The sequence below is a fragment of the Macaca mulatta genome, chromosome 16, assembly GCF_049350105.2.
Source record: "Macaca mulatta isolate MMU2019108-1 chromosome 16, T2T-MMU8v2.0, whole genome shotgun sequence".
NCBI classification, from domain to species: Eukaryota; Metazoa; Chordata; class Mammalia; order Primates; family Cercopithecidae; genus Macaca; species Macaca mulatta.
In genome coordinates, this window is record NC_133421.1 from 83172043 (window position 1) to 83192202 (window position 20160).

Below are 20160 nucleotides of genomic sequence, written 5' to 3' on the forward strand. Positions count from 1 at the left end.
AGGCTGGTGGGCACCCATTTGCCAAGGAAAAAGACCCACTGCCCGCTGCCCTCCTGGCAGCAGCCAGCTCTGCTCTCAGCTTAACAAATGGGCACATTCTTACTTCAAAGGCGCATTCATATTCTCCAGTAGCTTTCAAGAGCCCTTTGAATCGCGCTTTTAAAAACCCTCTGTTCATTGCTGTCATCACTCGTTTGTTTTAAAACAATAACGATCCAGCCCCTGGGTGATTAAATCCCTTCCATGTGGGGCTGACTCAGAGCCAGAACAGTCAGAAGGGCTGGGCAGTGTGTGTGTCTGCATGCACACATGTGCATATGTGTGAGCACACACACACTGCGCCCAGACGCCCTCGCCTCTGTAAACCTGCTCACTGGGCAATTTCCTCCCAGGTCTGCATTTGCCAGTTCATTCTTCAAGCGCTCCCGGGGGTGCCAGCCTGCAGCAGAATGACTTTTGCTTGGATGGGTTGATTCCAGAGGCTGCTGGAGATAATGACTCTGGGGAGGAAGAGAGGAAAAGGGAGGCCTTTCCCTGAGAATCTGCTGGGTACCAGGCCACCCTGGGCTGGGGGCCCCACATTCTCCGCCTCCTGTTGTCCTTACAAGGCTCCTCTCCCCAAGCTCCTGTGGGGGAGTCACCCCCTCCCGAAAGACCCTCTGCCCTCTGGATACAGGGATCCTTGGAGGGACGCCCTACCTAGGACTCAGAGCAGTGACAGCTGATTTTCCTCCAGGACCTGCCTTGTCTGAAAGCAAGAGATGGCAGGAGGCTGGCAGGGTGTGTGCTGTAGGAAGAATGACAGACTGAGGGGAAGATGCTGCTGGGATAACAGAACGTGTGGATGTGTCTATGTGTGCACATGTATGTGTGTGTGTGTGCGCAGGTGTGTCTGCATGTATGTCCATGTGTGGACGTTCACATATCTGTGAATGTCAATGTGTGTGTCAGTGCACATCTGTGTGTGCAAGCCTGTGTGTTCAAGTATGTGTGTCTGTGGTCTATTTCTGTGTGCACATATTTGTGTGTGTGTGTATGCATTTATGTGCAGGGATGGATTTCTGTGCTGTGAATGCTCAGGAGGGTAACACAAATCAGTGACCTTGGGAAAGTCACTTAACCTCTTTGTACCTCATTTTCCTTAGCTATAAATTGGGGATATGTTTGCTTTGAAGATTAAATACATTAATAAATATATAGCACTTAGAACTGAATCTGGCATCTGCTAGGAGGGGTGGCTATTAATACTATTGATCATATATAAAGATGGACAGATTAGCCCAGAGAGAAGAGCTCATATCCTGTTGGCAGCTGCCAGTGGCTCCCCTAGCCTTAGCACTAGGATGGTACAGTATACAACCTATGCAACTGTATGCAACAGCCCTTTTAGCCACTCTCCCTGTGGAAAAAAGGATAATTGAGAAGGAAGGAGGATTGTGGATAGAAAGAATCAACGTTATAAAGATGTCATTCTCTTAAACTTTTCACTTCAAACACACACACACACACACGAAGGAATTTTTTTTAAGTAGACAAAGTGATTCTAAAGTTCACATAAAAACAACAACCGTGAAAGAATAGCCAAACAAATTCTGAAAAAGTATAGCAAACAGAGGAAACCAGCATAGACATTTAACTACATTACAAAGCTGCAATAATTAAAACAGTGCCTTCTTATAAAATAGACTGATGAAGAAATTGTCTGGGAGTCTAGAAATAGACCCAAATACATATGAGGAAATTTAATGTATGATGAAAGTAGAATTTCAAATCAGTGGGTAACAGACCAATTATTCAATAAATGGTTTTGAAACAGCTAGGGAACCATTTGGGGAAAAAAATAAAGTTGAATCTCTTTCTGGCACTTTTACCTCAAAATAAATGCTAGAAAGATCAATGTTTTAAACATAAAAAATGAAATTCTAAAAGACCTAGAAAAAAGATCAGAGATTTAAAAATATACAGTCTTGGCAAAGCAAAGTACTTGCCAAGTACTTTCTAAGTACTATGCAAGCTCCAAAAGGTCATAAAACAGATTGATACCTTCAACTACACAGAAATTCTGCCTGGAAAAAAGAAAAAACCTCATAAACAAAAAGAAGTGACAAATGACAAACTGGGGAAAGATATTTGCAACTCTTATCATGGGCAAAGAGCTAATTTTCCTGATATAGAAAAGTTCCCACAAATCAATAAGAAAAAGATTAACAAACCAATAGAAAAATGGGCAAAGGATATGAAGTTCGCAGAAAAGAATTACAAATGCCCCTGGAACTCACACAAAGATGCTCAGCCTCATGATAAGAGAAAGGAAAACTAAAATTCAATAAGATACCATTTTTTCCCCATCACATCGGCCAAGATGTAAAAGTGTGATATTCTGGGCTGGTGAATTTGTAGAGCAACAGGCACCCTCGCAGACAGCTTTGCGGGACTGTAGCTTGGTACGCCCTCTACGGAGAGCAATTTGGCAATGCTATCAAAGCTAAAAATGCACACAGCCTCCAATTCGCCAACTCTTCAAGGAATTCACCCTCCGCAGACTCACTTGTGCATGTGTGAAATGACAGCACTTCAGAGTCTCTTGGTTTGTAATAGCAAAAGCTTGGAAATGGCCTGAATGCCTATCAAGAGGGCACTGGTTAAAGAAACGATTGTCCCTCCAAACAACAGAATTCTGTGCAGCAGACGGCGTCTGAGCGATCTTTGAGAACTACTGGTAGATGACAAAAACGAGAGTAGGGCGGATAAGCTCAGGCATGGAATAGGGTGGATAATCTGCTACCGTTTACATAGAAGCTTTTCTTCTTCAAGTATAAAAATCAATTTGCTTGTATTGGCACAGGCTTTTTCTAGTGGCTCCATGAAAAACGGACCCCAGTGACACTTGAGGGAGATCTGGGTGCCCAGGGACTTGGGTTGGGGGACTAGCTTTTCACTCTATACCTTTGTGTAACATTTATATTGTGGACCACGGGTATGAATTACTTATCTATGATCAGATACATATGTGCATATGTGTATGTAAGTGTGCAGGGTGGGCCGTTCACAGGGTGATCCCATTGATGACAGGGAAGAGGACAGACCCTCTGTGTGTCATTTAGGCATGTCACATGGCTCAGGGGTCCCGGACCACCAGAGCCTGAGCTGCTTAAATGAAGAGCTGGCCTTCAGAGGCCAGCAAGAGGCCTCAGCCTGGGGCTTCCTTGTAATTTCCCATAACAGGTCAAGGGGCGCTGATTGCCATCTTCCCTTGATATTTGCACTAAATACCCCCATTGTGCTCCCTAGGCTCCAGGCTAAATGGCCCCATACAGAAGCCAATCTCAACTTCAACTTTTCCCCTCCTCTGCAAAATAATGTCATCCTTCTCTGGAGTCCCCAGGCTGTGTCCATCTCACTGTTCAGGGGATTTGACTTCCCAGCCAGCCCAGCCCTGGGAACTGCACCTCCCATGGAGCCATTCTGCTGGGAATGGGTCAGTGGGTGGAGGAAGCGGGTGATGGCTTCTACCGGCCACCTGATTGGCCAAGTGATGTCCATCTGCCCTCCAGAACAAGCCGCAGGGAGTACCAAGCCTGGACGCACTCCCTTCCCAGCTCTGAAACATGCAGAAACCTCTTTCTTTTTGCGGCTTCTTCTCAGGCCTGGAATAAGGGCTCAGTCATCATGAGCTTCCCTGGAGTGCTTGGGAACAGGGTGGGAGCTGGGATTTCTACACTCGCAAACATTTTCCCCACCATCTCCTAGTCTTGGCCCCACTGCCATGTCCTGGATTGATTACCACGGCCTCCTAATGGGTGCCAGGGGTAGAAACCTGTGGTCCTTACCCTTGGCGGGCCACAGACCTGAGCAGGACAAACCCTGGGTCAGAGGGAACAGGGGCTCAGGGTGGGCTCCTCACTTTTCTCCAAACTTCTAGTCTTGCTGCTGCCTTTATTCCATACTAGCCATGGAACTTTCTATCCACGAAGCACTTTATGTCCATCATCTCAGTTAAGAGGCCTGAGTTCATCTCAAGGAAACCACTATCATTGTCCCCATTTTACACAGGAGAAAACCGACGCTCAGAAAGGTTCTGTAATTGGACTCTGCCACATTGACATAAACCCAGATCTGGCAGGTTCCAGAGCTCTGGATCTTTCTACCATTAGCATAAGACTTCCCAAAGCTGTCTCACCCTTCATACCCCAACCTGTAGCACCAGGGGTGGTGAGCGGGACGCGGAACATTCAAGGAGGGTGGTGGCCTCTCTCAGGGAACTGGTTTCCACTCCACAAGCAGAGGCCATGCAGCATTCCTACTCCAGCCTGCGATGTCACGGCCCCAGAGCCAGATCCTGGGGTGAGGGCGAGACAGGCGGCCCAGCTGGGAATGAGTCCTGGAAATTAGCTAGAAGGATAAGGTCGCAGAATATCCCAGGAGAGACTGGTCTGCCCAGAGGGTGAGGGTTTCAGATGGATGAGCTAAGAAAGTGCGGGGAGAGAAGCTTGGGAATGGAGGTCAAATAGCACAGAAGACGAATGCAGACAGGCGTGGGAGCCGAGTAAAATGAGGCAGAGGCCAGAGCCTTGGAGGCTTCTTGGGAAGAAGGGGCTAAGCTGGGGGAGCCCACCCCGCAGCCCTGCTCCCAAGGAACCACCTTTTCAAGAATCTGGCTTGAAGATCCCAGTGGGAGAAGATAAATTGGGTTTACATCCCATTTCCATGCTAACTAAAGTTTGACCTCATGCAGATTCACCTCCTGGGCCTTACCTGTCGCATCAGTGAAACAGATGGAAACCCCTGCCCCCGAGGCTGCAGGAGGATCAAATGAGCTAATGTGTGTGAGGTTGGAGCCACCGTGCTTGAAGCCTCCGGGGTGCCCCTTTCTGCCACACAAACCATTGGGGGTGGTCACACAGGGAGGAGATGGGGAAAGAGGGGCAGGGCTGTTACGATCATCCCAGCTGCTGTTTCCTTCTTCTCAGAACCATCCCCCCTAAGCAGCCCACAGTCTCTTGAAGGTCTTACATCTGAGGCTTCCAAATTCAGCCCCCTCAAGGCCATTCCAAGCTGGCTCAAAAATTGGGTCTTGCCTGGGATGGCTCATAAGGTTTTGAGCAGGGTCAGGACCGGTAGAGACAGCTGGAGCCTGGGGAGGGGTTGCAAACGCCCGCATGGACTGGTCCCACAACGTTGGTCAAACCCAGGTGGGAGACGGTACTGGACAGAGTGCTGAGGGCCCAGGAGGAGGCTGCTGTGGTCCTGTCCAGCCCCTGCCCTCCAGAAGAAATGTCTGCACGCCATACGCCGCAGCAGGCGGGGCAGGGACTCTCTAGCTGCCTATAAAGGCTGCAGGGCCCAGGGCTCCCTTCCCTCTCCCAGCCCCATGCCTGGCAAGGCCTCCTGCTCCTGCCTCCCCAGCCAGGGCCCCACGGCACCCTAGTCCCCTTCCCTTGGATTCCCTCCTCCTCCCTTCTCCCACAAATGAGATGCTAATTTATGCCCCTCCCTGTCTCCTAGCAGATGCCTGGCCCAGCTCTGGCCCCGGTGCCGCCTGCATGCCAAGTGCTTCATTAGCCAGGAAAGAAGACTCTTGCCCTCCTTCGTCTAATCCTCGCCAGTGACCTTCAGGAGCCAGGCACCTTCTGACGTCGGGGGCCTGGGACGGTGCAATCATCAATTACGCCGCGGCCTCCGCAGCTGTTCCCGAATGGATTTCTTGCTCAGAGAAGCGTGTTCGAAAAGCATCTAATGGAACGGCTCATCAATTTGTTTGAATACACATCTAATCTGATTAGGGGGGCACTGGCCACCAGGGCAGCTAGTACAACTGAGCCTTGACATGGCCTCAGGGAATCGTAAGTGGGATGGCGGGGCCAGCCTGGGGAAGGAGGGTTGTGTGCCCTGGGCCTGCCCCCGAGCCCTCCTTGAGCTCAGCCCATGGTACGTTCAGCCAAAAAAGTCACAGAGAAAAGCAGAACACGTCACACAGATGCCAGGAGAGCTGGGCCCGTGCCTCCTGTTTTTCTATAGCCCTGGCACTGGGCACAGAGCCTGGGACAAAGAAGATGCTTGGGAAATATGTGGCGAATGAATGACAATAAGACCCAACATGGAAGCCAAGGGATGTTAATAAAGTCATCTCCGGGACAAGACTAGGTGATACCTGTATTGGGTTGAATATGTCTCCCCCAAATTCATGTCCTTCCCAGAACCTCAGAATGTGACCTGATTTGGAAATCGAGTCTTTGGAGATGTAGTTTGTTAAGATGAGGTCACGCTGGAGTAGGATGGGCCTTCCGTGACTGGTATCTTTGTAGGAGGAGAAGAAACCTAGGGACAGAGACTCACAAGGAGAAGACAGGAGCCAAGTAAGGGACTGAAGGAGCCAAGAGGCAGGGACTGAAGCGATGCATCTACTAGCCAGAGAACACCAAGGACTGCCGGGAGCCACCAGGTAGGCCTAGGACGGGGGCGGGACGGAGCCTCCCGTTGAGCCTGCAGAAGGAGCATACTCCTGTCACCTTGATTTCAGACTTCTGGCCTCCAGAACTGTGAGAGAATAGATTTCTGTTGTTTAAAGCCACCCAGCTTATAGTACTTTGTCATGGCAGCCCCAGGAAACTCACACGATGCCTACAGGAAGCTTTGTCCATCATTCCACAGAAGGCAGCCTGGCAGAGAACCTGAAGGGAGCCCGAGCCCTGCCTCGCTGGACGTAGCTGGTCCTTCCCAGACACACCACGTGCGCCTTGCCCCAGGGCCTTTGCTAGTGCCGCTCTCTTCCCTGGGGAGCCCTTTCTTTCCTTCTTTACCAGGGAAACGTCGGTGTTCAATCCATGTTAGTTCCTGTCCAGCACCCCTTCAAAGCTGTAACGCTTCTCCAGATGTCCTCCTTGGACTCCTGAGATCGCCTCCCTCCCAGCATGCTTGGTGATTCCCATGCTACGTCCCCCACTGCTGGGCACACTGGGGCTCCCTCATCTCCCTAGCCCCAGAGCCTGGCAATGGCCTGGCATACAGAAGAGCCCAGATCCATGATAAAGTAGGCAAGCGAACTTGCTGTGGACCAGCAGGTTCCCTCCCCTCTTGGGAGCAGACCAGACTGGAGATCACAAAGTTCCCTTCCAGCCCTGACATTATAAGAGCCGAGTAGCTCTCTGGGGGATGACCTTACTGGGCCCTGGAATGGGACCACCTGGGTTCAAACCCAGTGGACTCTGCCACCCACAAGCTGTGTGTCCCTGGGCATCACTCTGTAATTCTGCTGCACCTCTCCTAAAAAACAGCGATAGCAGTGTCTACCTCACAGGCCTATGGAAAGGGGTAAGGGCTTCGACCAGTGCCTGGTACAGAGAAAGAGCCCTTGAAAAGGAAGCTGTTATTATTTCTCATCTTGGCTTGGTGTAGCCTCTGCAAGCCCATCTCATAGCCGGGGCCTCCTGTTTGAACCACACAGGTAAACAGGGCCAAAGCACCTCCAAGCTTGCATGGAAAAAAAGATGGTTTTCATTTCCAATAGGGTTATTTTGCAATTAACAGAGGGGAAGGGAGCTCTTTCTTACATTTCCCTTGGAGGGTTCAGAGATTAAACTTATACCATTGATTAGAATGTTTTGGCCTCACGGTTCTATTATCATTTTAGTGTGTTCAGATTCATTTGCGCTATAAAAGCGGTGATAATAAAATGTTCACAAACTCCTGGAATTCCTCCCAAGCCTGATGGTGCTACGTGGACCACAATCCTCTTCCCCTCAGTGACCCCGAGGCAGGACAGCATGCTTGGAGCAATTCTCCAATTTTACAGCTGAGACTTGAGACCTCCTAGAAATTGATCAATGGCCTGGCCGGCCTGGGTGGCTTCATGAGACTTGGCTCTGCCTCACCTCTGTCACTCTTCTCACAGGTGACTTTCTCCACCATGCAGGTACCACTCTTCTGCCCATCCCCTAAGTCTGTGGACTCTGGTGACAGAGAGCCACTGGCTTCCCACAGGTCCGCAGGAGCCCAGAGCAAGGACTTATAGGACCAGGGATGCTTCCCAGAACCCACAGCCCGGGGGTCTCCAATGTCTACCTCCTTGGTCAATGATGGTGCCACCAGATGCAGGGCACAGAAGGCTGTGCCATGAGGAAGGGACCAGCACCCCAGAGATCTGGCTGGCATGCTTCCCAGGGGCAGCCGCTGCTCCTCCTCTTGCCCACCCTTGGAGAAGGGCCATCATCTAAAAGGAGGGAGAGATGGAGGTGGGGGGAAGATGGGAGTTAGGGGTGGTGACTCTGACTTAACACCAGCCTTGGTTTCTCAATATTGAATGAAGAGGGCTGAGCTGGACAGCGGGTGTCCTTAGGGGCTTGACCTCACCACCCCCAGATGGGGCCTTTCTGCCCAGTTTCAGGGGCTTCTCCTCAATTTCCTGGCTTCAGCTCAAGGCTGCTCAGCCCAGGGACAAGAAAGAAAGGTGGGTATTTTTTAAAGGCCGACTCCACACTGAGCTCCTCATGTTTATCCATTTAATTCTCCCAGCTTCCTTAGGGGAGTGCTGTGAGGACTCCCCTTTTATTTCTCTCATCAGAAGCTCAGAGGAGAGAGGTACCCAGTCACATGTGTGTCAGTGGCTGAGCTGGGTTTTGAACCCACAGCTGCCTGCCTCCATGCAAGTCCTCTGACTTCCCCTCCATCCAGGCTGTGTTTGGAGCCCAGGAACGGATTCCGAAGCTGGGCCCCGCAAGGAAGGAAAACAAAGCGCGAGTCGCTCTCCGCACGGAGGCTGAGAGATGGAGCCCCCGCTGAAGAAGAACACACATTCATCAGGCTGGTGACCCCGGTGTACCGGTGCTTTGTGGCGTGTAACAAAGACTGCCGAGCAGAAAATTGGAGTTCAATTTGCTGTCCATCCTGTGCGCAGTGCTCAGCCCATTCTAGTCCCTGGCAGGCACCTCTGTGTTTTATCATAAATAATAACACCACGCAGCTCTATGGCCCTTTCCGCAGTTACAGTCCCCGAGCAATTTACAAGCCAGATTATACACAGAAGCCTGCACATGCCAGCCGGCCGGCACATACCACACACATGCGGCCTCCTCCCCAGTCACTCCCAGGGGCCCACGGCCACCCTGGTGTCACCCACCTGGGGCTGCACCCAATCGGGAGGGAAGCAGGCCCTCGTCCACCCCTGGATGCTGGGCTCTGCTCCTGCCCCGGTCACCTTCCTTATCCCTTTTACTGGCTCTCATGGTTGGCAGAGAACCCATGAGGTCTGGTGGCCCTCTGCCCCTTGCTGGGCCAAGGTTAAGGCCACTGCCCCTCTCTTTCCTTCCATTTTAGAAGGAGCTTCTGGACCCCCTCCCTTCTGATCAGCAGTGGCCTTTTGTCTCTATCACAGGGAGCCCCGTCTCTCCTCAGAACTTACTGGTGTGGTGGGGGACACAAAAGCAGCAACAGAGACCCACAAGTTCAACCTCTCACTTCACAGATGAGACCCCCGGGGCCCAGAGGGGTGCAGCAGCTCCCCTGGGGACTCTGCATCAGCTGCTGAGCTGAGACCAAAGCTCAGGACCGCCAGCGTCCAGTCCACTACACAGCGGAGCCCTGTGGAGGGAGGTCCACAAAAGTCTAGGGCAGACTGGGCGGCTCCCTCTGAGCATCTAGAAACTTCCCCAGAGACAGGAGCTTCAGGCAGGGCCTGGAGGGGCTCCAGCCGCAGCTCCTTCCTCCTCTTGCCATCAAGCTAAGTAAGAGGTCAACTATTGTATGATGCCATTTATACGAGATATCCAGAGTAGGAAGATCCATAGAGACAGGGCTCAGATTGGTGACTGGCAGGTGGTTGGGAGAAAGGGGAATGGAGAGTGACTGTTAGCGGGTACAGGTTTCCTTCTGGGGTGATGAAACTGCTCTGGAACTCAGTGGCGGTTGTACATCATTGTGAATGTAGTAAGTGCCACTGAATAACTCACTGTAGCCTTGCCCTCCCAGGCTCAAGTGAGCCTCCCACTTCAGCCTCCTGAGTAGCTGGAACCACAGGCGCGTGCCACCACGCTCGGCTAATTTTTTGTATTTTTAGTAAAGATGAGGTTTCAACATGTTGCCCAGGCTGGTCTCGAACTCTTAGACTCAAGCAATCTACCCACCTTGGCCTCCCAAAGTGCTGGGATTAAGGCATGAGTCCAGTCTTAAAATGGCTAATTTTGTGTCATGCAAATCTTACCTTCAGCAAAAAAAATAAAAAAACATACAATGGTTGCCAGGTGGTGCGTACCCTCCTACTTCCCCTCCTGTCCCTGTCAGCCCCATGCAGTCCTTGGGAAGAAGACTGTAAAGCAACTCCAGGTGCTGCGCTCCTTCCTGTGCTAAGCCATCATCTGGCTCCTGCCTTCCTGCCTCCCGCCCTTGCCCTGCCTGTACTCAGGAGCTTCTCGCATGTGTGGGCTCAGGCGCTGGGTCTCCTCTGGGTTCTAGAGGGTGGGGATGCGTTTCCAGTCACTCTCAAGTTTGCAGGCCATTTGCAATGGCAGACAGCCTTGGCTTTGCTAGTGGATGGGAGTTGCGGGGGGCGGGGATGAGCCCCACCTCCGCATTTACAGACTGCTTGAGACAGAGTCAACACCTGTTTTCTGAGCCACAGTCTCCTGGTGTGCACCAGGGAGTCCTGTGACACCTCCCTTGCTGGGTTTTGTTAGGATTCAATGCCATAGAACCGGAGAAGAACCCGGGGGACACCATGCCTGGCTGAGGGCTTGGCATACAGAGATCACACGAACCAGGCAGGTGCCAGGCCTCATGCTGGTGCGTCCAGTGTATTTTCTTATTTGCACCACACAGCAATGCTGTGCACTCAGAACTATTCACAGCCTCACTTTACAGAGGACGGCACTGAGGCTTGAAGAGTTGAGTGACTCCCAAGGTTACATAATGGAAGGTTCATTTTCTTGCTCCTTCCACAAGCCCAGTGTCATCAAAGACCAACCCAGAGTGTGCAACTCTGAGCGCCCCAGAGAGAGAAGGCAGGCCTTAGCTCTGGTGGAGTTCCAGGGTGGCTGGATGGGCTGCCCCAAAGGCAGGGAGGAGTGACGCTGTGCCGACCCATGCCCCAGGCTGCAGCCACCTCTGCTGCCCACCTCATCCTGGCCTGGCTGCCTTTGCTCATGTGCTGGCGGCAGGTGGCATTCCCAGACAACAGCCTGGCCCGCCTGCTTGGGGAAGCAGAGGAGTCTGCTGAAGGGGGGCCGTTGGTGGTGGGGAGGGACAGGAGGCAGGCCCCCACATTCCAGGGGACTGTATTCATTATCCTTGCCTGGGAACCAGCCGGGGTTCTCTGCCGCCTCTGCTCTTCTGCTCTGAAAACGCATAGCCCATCTGTGGTACAGGAAAGGTAGCTAAACCGACATCTGCCGGAGAAGGTGATGGTATCTGGACTCTGCTACCATCTCCTGATGGTTATCCACCCAGGGAGGTCAGCAGCTCCCCTTGCTTCTCTTGCTCAATGTCATGTCCCCAGATCTAATCAGCACCACCCCACCCACCCCCGCTCCTCTCTGGAGGAACCTGGGGCCAGCAGCTGATACCAGGCAAGAGGAGAGAGACAGAAACAAGAGGAGAGAGACAGAAACACAAGGAAATTCACACTAATGAGAGAGCAGGCTGGGCTCACCCTGAGCATCTCCGTGGTGCCCAGGTTCACATTCAAATGGAGTTTGTGTCTCTGTCTCTGGTCCCCAGCTCCTCTTGCAGGTGGGATGAGGGGGAAGAGGCAGCTGAGGCTGGACATCAGGGAAAGCCCTGGGCTGGAGGCCAGGCCCTGTCCCGGCTGTGGCTGCCGCAGCTTCTTAGCTTCTCTAGTGGGAAGCATCGTGGAGCTCATCTAGCCTAACCTCTCTTTCTGGCAGATGGGAAAACCGACGTAGAAGAGACCGAGGGAGGATCAGAGCTAGATTTTCTGATACCACGTCACTCTGTCTTACTTGATAGCTCTTGGCCTCATTTTTTCCATCTGTTAAATGGGTATGAAGGTTTCACAGTCATCCACTGTCCCCTTCCAAGTCTAGGCTCTGCAATTGGGCCTTTTTGAGGATGTCTGGTTATGCCAGGAGAGCCTCTTTTCCCTGAGAGAGACCAAGCTTCTTGCTGGGGGAAGGGCTGGTGCTGCTGAATGCTCTTCATGGATATCTGCTCTACCCCATATTCAGGGCTGAATTTGTTGAAGTCCTAACCCTGGATACCCATGATTGTGGTCTTATTTATTATAGAAGTGGTTTTTGCAGACGTAATCAAGTTAAGATGAGGTCATGAGACAGGCCTCTAATCCCACATGACTGATGAAACAGACACACAGGAGAAGATGGCCACGTGAAGACAGATGAAGATGGGAGCAATGTAGGTGCCAGGACGGGAACGCCAGCACGGCTAGCAGCCCCAGAAACCAGAAGAGGCAAGGATGGGACTTCCCTTACAGACTGCAGAGGGAGCGTGGCCCTGCTGGCACTTTGATTTCAGCCTACTGGCCTCCACAACCGTGGGACAAGAAATTTCTGTTGTCTGAAGCCACCCAGTTATAGCACTTTGTTATAGCAGCAAATGGAACCACCCCCTCAGCTGCACCCCCCATATAACAGGCCAGCACTGCGTGGAGCCCCTGTCTGTATGCAGGTGTCCCAGACGCTGTCCTAGCAGAAGTGAGCCCCCTCTTGTATGCTCACATGTCCATCACGACAGCCCTAAACTTCTTGGAGCCTTGCTGGACCTGGTACACCTTGGTCATTTCTGTACCGTCAGTCCTTAATCTGGTGTCTTCCACAGAATAGGAGCTCAGTGGACATTGAGCAAGGGAATGAATGAAAGGGATTTTCTCGTCTCCAGGCTCTGTGATCATCCCTTACCTGCCCCTGCATCCCGCTGACCTATCACTTCTCATTCCTACTGGCCACTTCTCCATGTTCGGGCCTCCATTTGCCCTCCCTGGCCCCAGAACCACGTCATGACAGCTGCTCTGCAGTTGGGCCTGAGCTCAGCTAATGGTGACTGACGACATTCTGCGCAGCAGGGACCCTCGGGCAGCAGGATTGGCATGTTGGCGGGAGACACGGTGTGATTGATAGCCCTATGTGTTGATAGGTCCTTTCCAACCCCTTCCCCAGAGGCTGGCGCTTTCTGGGAAGGAGACCAACATGGCCCCCCTCCTCCGCCATTCACCCTTCTTTTTCTGTTGCCTCCCCTCTTTCCTGGAACTAAAACTCCTGCTTTTCCCCTGGTTGGCTGTGGATAAAGGGATGTTTAGTGTTCTCAGGCTCAGGCAGAGAATGAGGGGCTCCTTAGATTCCCCTTTTTCCTGCCAGGACACCCCCATCCAGACAGAGTGATGTGAGAGTCACATACCTACTGTGCCCTCTTCCCTCTAGCATGACTGGAACAAGGGCCTCCTTCCCAGAGCCTCTGTCTGCGGTCACGAGGGCCAGGCACCCCTGTGCTCTCTGCGTGTGATCCCTGAGCCCAGGTAGCACGACTGTCCCATTGCACAGATGAGAACACCGACGCTCAAAGACATGAAGTGACTTCGCCCAGGTTACACACATGGTCAGTGTAGACCCTGGGATTGGAATGCCAAGTCTCCATCTCCAAAGCCCACGTTCCTTCCACTGCAATGCATGAAGTGGGTTGGAAAGGCAATGGAGCCATCACTGGGTGCTCCCTCCTCGACCACGCAGAGGACTCACGCAGGAGCAAGGGTTCCATCTCCCCTCTGAGCACATCGTTCCCATGGACATGGGCTGCCGGGGATTGCCCGGGAAAGGCCAAACCATCACATGCATCCCATGGGTGAGGCCGTAGACGGCTGTCCAAGACCCACCTTCCTAGGCCTGTGTGGCCCTGGGCAGCCAGGCTACTTCTTTGGGCCTCGTTCCCTTTAGGGCATGATGAAGCTCGTCTCTGCCCACCCCTCCCCAGGGCACCAAGGAGTAAGCGAGAGCTGGCCTTTGAGGCAAGAAGCCCGGAGAACCATGGGTCTTGTCCCCAGCTGTGTGAGACCCCAAGACAGGCTCTCCACGGGGAACTGACACAGGGAGAGGGAGGGCCCCAGAAGCAGCCCTCGAGGGGGAGAAGGCCAGGAGCGTCCTAGGAGATCTTTGCTCACTCTAGCCAGGCCAGGGGCATACCGGGCAGGAGAGCAGGCTGGGAGCTAGGGTTTGGCAACGGACAAAGCCAGCATGGGAAAGGGAGAGTTTACAGGAAGGCGACAAGTTACCAGAAAGGACAATAAATTAATATAATAGGGCTGCTTGGCTGGTGACAGGGAATAAAACACATGGTCCAAAAGAGCCCCATGTGAGATTGTCAACAGGATGAATGAGAAGGGAAGAGGGAAACCGGGGAAAGAATGGGAACTGGAGGCTCACCGAGCAGCCTGTGGGAGGTGGCGAGGTGGCTGTCCTCACTGCACCACTACCTCCTCTGCCTCTTCTCAGATCAATGTTGGGACCAGAGCCTTCTCTCCAAACGGCCCCGCAGGATCCCATCCCCATCCTAGAACTCATTCCCTCCCTTTTGCACTGGCTCCCCCATCCCCACCTACCCAAGAAGGATGCCCCTACCTTGCCCTCTAGATTTTGGTGCCCTTGACTCCCATCCCAAGCAAATACCCTCGGCTCCTAGCCATAATGCAGAATATGCATTTCAACCATTCATTCGTTCACTCAAAGGTCAATTCATTCATTCAGCAAATGCTTTCTGAGCACCTACTATGTGCCAGGAGATGTCAGAGGGAGCAAGAAGGAAACCTCTGCCTCAAGGACCTCCCAGGCCCACAGGGGAGATGGATGAGCTGCTTGGCAGTGGGACAAGTGCACGACAGAGCGAAGCACTTGATACATCAGGCTGCTGCGGAGGCACAGCTTACAGGGCCGTAATGGCCCTGGGGAAGGTGTCTCCAATGAGTATCCTAAATGGCACGAGCCAGGCGGGGCAGTCGGGAACACTCACAGGCAGACGGTGTCATTTGTGAAAAGCCAGGATGCGTGCAAGGAGTGGTGGCTTCTGGGAACTTTAGCTATTTCAGCACGATGGGGCTGGAGGGTGCGGGGCTGGGGGCTGCAAGGTGGAAGGAGATGTGGCCGGCCAGCACAGGGGCTGCAAGAGCAGGCCTAGGTGAGATGAACTCTGATCCAAGCCCTGGCTTTGCAAATTAGGACCTGCATGACCTTGGGCCAGTCAGGTAACTTCTTTGATCTGGTTCCTCTTTGAGGAGAAGAGAAGGGGGCGGGAATAATACATTAATATCTGCTTCAGAGGAGAAAATGCAGATGTATCTCTCAGCTTGGCTTCTGGGTTTTGAATGAATCAATGAATGAATGGTGAGGATCAGAGTCCTAGGCTTATAAATTACGTCTAGGTGCTTGGATGTCATCTGTGGGCGGTGGGGAGGCACTGGAGATTTTGAGCGTGTGTATGTGTACGTGTGTGTGTGTGTGTGCATATGTGTGTATGTGTGTCCTGAGGGCTTGTTTGGGTGGCAGGATCAGCCCAAGGCCCCATAAACCCACTTATGTCTCCATCTCCAGCCTTTCTTAGAGGAGAGTCACGTGCAATGTGGGAAAGATGAAGTTGAGGATGGTCCTGAATGATCTTTGATGAGTATGCAATGAAGGACCCTCAATTCCTCAACACAGAGGATCTCAAAGTCATGACCCGTCTTGTCAACCTTTCCTGCTCAGTGAACACCAGTTACAGGCCAGGCCCTGGCAACACAAAGAGGTGCAGACATGGCCCTGCCCGGAGGCCTTCGCAAGCTGGCCTGAGAGATAGGATTCACACTGTGAAGGATGACTAATGGTGTGAGGCATCACTGGGCATGGGGTCACTATGGATACAGGAGCCAGGCGGATGGGCACTTGGGCATGAGTGGGGCCACTGAGGATTGATGGGGCAGTCAGGGGAGCTCCAGGGAGGAAGGGGACCCTGTGAGTCATTTGCTCACTGACCAATCCAGTGGCACTGGACTATCACTCTGTGCAGGGGGAAGGGAGCAGGATGATGTAGTCTTTGAGTTCATGGAGCTTAGCATCTACCAAGAAATGCAATGTTAAGCAGGGACTACAAGAGTAGAGGAAGGGGTGTGGATGGTGTGCAGGTGGTGATGGGAATGCATAATGCAAAGGAGAAACCTCTCGAAAAGGTCACCCTTATGGCAGACAGAAGCCAGGCAGAGGGAACAGCAGGGTAGGGAGTTTGGAGGGAAAGACAGCTTGGCCCATTCACGTCTGGCTCAGAACTGGAGGGGGGCCCTTGTGGTTGGAGTCGTAATGGCAAGAAGAGGAAAGGAAGAGGGAACAGGAGAAGAATGCGTGGGACCTGCACTGGCCTCATCAGTGAGCCACATCCAGGCTCCAGGGCTTTATCCTAATGCCAGTAAGAAGGCCCTGAAATGACATTGGCAGCCTGGCAGTTTTCTGCACCCCTCCTGGCAGTGCAGAGGAGTGTGGATGGAAGGAGGTAGGAGTGCAGGCTGAGAGTCTAGTTTGGAGGCTGCTGTTGTAAGACTCCAGGGCAGAGACGATCTCCCGGGGAGAAATACCTCCTTTGGTGGACTTCGTTTTCTTCTCTGTCCCATGGGGAAACTGTTCCCTGTCCAGAAGAAAAATGATGCTGAGGGGAGAGGAGGTGGCTTTTTCGCTCGGACTCTGGTGCTGACGATGGGGGTGGTGAGAAGAATGGGGATTGTGGAGCTGTTTCAGAGGTGGAATCAACAAAATCTGTGTTAGATTGGAGGGCGTGGGGTGTCTGAGGGAGAGGGCAGTGTCAGCAGTGAGGGCGAGGTGACCGAGATGGAAACACCGCAGCTGCTCTGGGGAGAAGATGCCAGGTCCAGTTTCGGGCATGTTGTGGCCAGCTGGTTATCCAGGTGGAATGTTCAGGTGCTAGCCAGGCCTGGACCCCAGAGAAGGGGTGTGGAGCCATCAGTTAGCACTTACAGGGGAACTGGAACTGCACACGTTTCAAAATTCCCAGAGAGAAAGGGGTGAGTGAAGAGGCAGTCTTTGCTGGGTCCATCTCCAAAGTCTCCCCAGCTTCTTTTCCCGTCCCGGGTTCCTCAGCCCCATTCCTAGTCTGTGCAGGTGCAGTGAAAAAGAAGCAATGTGTATGAAGAGCTTGCAATGTGCCAGGTTGTCCCAGGTGATGCACCAAATCCACATGACAGTCCTTCAAGGTCACTACCACTTCTCCAACAGATGGGGAAGCAGCGACGCAGTGAGGCTGAGGATCAGCCCACGGTCACCCGGGAGTGAGCAGCAGAGGGATTCACACTTGGGGCCGGTCAAGTCCTTGGTTGGGGCCGGTCAAGTCCTTGGCTGGGGCCAGTCAAGTCCTTGGTTGAGCCCGGTCAAGTGCTTGGTTGGGGCTGGTCAAGTCCTTGGCTCCAGCTCTCGTCCCAAGGTGACCTACTGCCTCACTAAGCCCCAGGTGAACAGGGAGGGCTGCTTGCTCCCTGTTCTCCACTGTTTTCTCCCAAGCCAGGGACTGAGGCCTTCCACTCCTCCATCTATCTCCTGCTCTCTGTTGACTCTCTGACACTGCAGGGTCGCCATCCAGTACAGCAGATCAATCTCTCTATGGCTCATCTGCTCCCACTGCATTTATCCCCTGATGGTCGAAGCTTTTATTTCCGGGTGAGAGGAGCATCCCCTGGCCATCCCCAGGCACAGATAACTTATGGACCAATCAATACACCCATTAACCTTTGGACCATGGCACCGACACAGGTGCAAGGAGCCGGGGGAGCAGGCCTCGCCCCTGCACCTCTGCCATCCTTGAGGTCCCTGAGCTCTGCGCAGCTTCTACAGCTCCTTCTGGGGGCTCTCACGGGGTCTTCTCATTGTTGCCCCCTCTTCTGTCTTTCTTGAGCTCTCTTATACCATTTTGGCTACCTGAGCCTTCTGTAAATACCTCCTTTAGGGACTTATCTTTCTTTTCTGTCATATGGGGAAACTATTTCCCTGTCCAGAAGAAAGATGATTCTGGGGAGAGGGGCGGTGGTTTCGTTTGTAATGAGCGAAAAGCATGCATGAGTGGGAACCGGGAAGTCCTACAGTCAGTACCAAGGATGGGGGCGGCTGAGGGAGGACCAGGCTGGAAAACAGAGATTTCACTTGGGTCTGCCTCTACCACTGGGGGCTGGGAGACTTTGGAAAGGCCACCTTACACCTCTGTGCCTCAGTTTTCTCATCTGAAAATGGAGGTAGCATCGTCAGTATGAAGAGTGGAATGATTATGAAACAAGGCAGGCTAGGATGCTGCCTTGTTAACAAACCATGGCCAAATTAGGTCAGGGCACTGGGTGGAGTAGGGTTCCCCAAAATTCATTTCCACTTGGAATCTCAGAGTGGGACCTTAATTTGGAAATAGAGACTTTGCAGGTGTAATTCTTCCTGTTAAGATGAGGCCATCCTAGATCAGAATGAGCCTTAAATCCAATGGCTAGTGCCCTTACAAGACGACCAGGTGAAGCCACAGACACATGCGGGGAAGACAGCCATGGGAAGATGAAGGCAGAGATTGCAGCGATGTATCCACAAGTCAAAGAGCACCAAGGGCTGCCGGCAAACACCAAAAGCTAGAGACAGAGATGGAACAAGTTCTCCCTCAGTGCCTCCAGAAGGAACCCACTTGGCTGACACCTTTACTTTGGATTTCTGTGCTCCAGAACTCTGAGATGATATGTTACCTGAGTCACCCAGTTTGTGGTATTTGTTATGGCAGCCACAGGAAACACATAGAGTTGGTAATGAGGTAGTGGGAGAGATTTCCTTAACACAGGACCCATTCCTGCCGCCCAAGTGGGGTGGAGTGAAATTCTCTATGGACATGCGCAGGGTGGAGGGAAGGGGGGAAAACCCTTCCACATCTTGCATTCCAGTCGAACCTTTACCTGAAGACGGGGGCAGCTAGCTTCTTTATGCTTTGCTCTAGCTTCTTGTCTCCTCTCTGGCATCCGTTTATGATAGTCCCCGCCTGCATTAGTCCATTTTCACACTGCTATAAAGATACTGCCTAAGACCGGGTAATTTATAAAGGAAAGAGATTTCATTGACTCACAGTTCTGCATGGCTGGGGAGGCTGTGGGAAACTTACAATCATGGCAGAAGGCGAAGGGGGAAGCAAGGCCCATCTTACAAGGCAGCAGGAGAGAGAGAGTGCAGGGGAAACTACCAAACACTTATAAAATCATCCATCAGCTCTCATGAGAATTCACTCACTATTGTGAGAACAGCATGGTGGAAACCACCGCCATGATCCAATCACCTTCCACAAGGTCCCTCCCTTGACACTTGGGGATTACAATTCAAGATGAGATTTGAGTGGAGACACAGAGCCACACCCTATTGCCTCCCTAGGATCCGTGGAACACCAAGGATCCTATATACTGCGGTAGGGGCTGTAGGCCCCTGGCACGGGTGGAGCTTGTACTGCTGGTTGGGTGGGAGTGATGATGTCCAAATGGCACTACCACATGCATCCCTTTCACCTGGTCCTATGGGTCTCACTTCCCATTAGCATTCTCCAACCTTCTCCCCATGATGGTCTTAACAAATGTCATGGCACCATGTTAATTTTCAGAAGGGAACCATTTTGAGCATCTGTTAGTGGGAACCACCATGCCCCTTGTGGCCCCAGTAGAGCATCTAGCTACAAACCCATAGGAAAAGGGGACCCCGTCTGTGTTCTCTGGCAAGGCTCATAAGACCCTCCCCAATCACCAGCCCCAGGGAGGCTTGAGGGACCTCTCTGGGGTGTCTGACTATGCCAGTCACTTACTTCCTGACTCTCTAACCCTGGTTTCCATCACCTTCTCCTAGTCTTCCTCCTTTTCCCGCCCTTCCTTCCCTGCCTTCCTTCTGCAGTTCTGAAATGTTTGATGTTTCCAGCTTTCTGCTCTGATCTTCCTCACTCCCACCCTCATCCCTTGGATAATTCAGCTGCTTTTCTTTTCTGCTTTTAGCTATGGCCTGGATGTGAATGCCTCCCAGATCTTTAACCCTGATTCCTTGCCTGTATAAGTCAACTGTATTTTGATGACCTCCAACATGCTCAAAAGTTTAAAATATCCAAAGCTGAGCTCTGGTCTCTGCAAGCTTGTAGCTGTCCCGTAATTTTCTAATATAGTTAGCGGTCTTGTTTGCACAG

General features: G+C 52.3%; 1 protein-coding gene and 1 long non-coding RNA gene across 3 annotated transcripts in view; one reads left to right on the forward strand and one right to left on the reverse strand.

Annotated features, from left to right (window-relative positions):
- SDK2 (sidekick cell adhesion molecule 2) overlaps positions 1-20160 on the reverse strand; it is a 314672-nt gene that overhangs the window by 180407 nt on the left and 114105 nt on the right. The gene's annotated exons all lie outside the window — the stretch shown is intronic.
- Positions 2612-7692, forward strand: LOC106994126 (uncharacterized). Its single transcript, XR_001440576.3, has 2 exons — positions 2612-2719; positions 5506-7692. It is a non-coding gene; the product is annotated as an uncharacterized LOC106994126 (long non-coding RNA).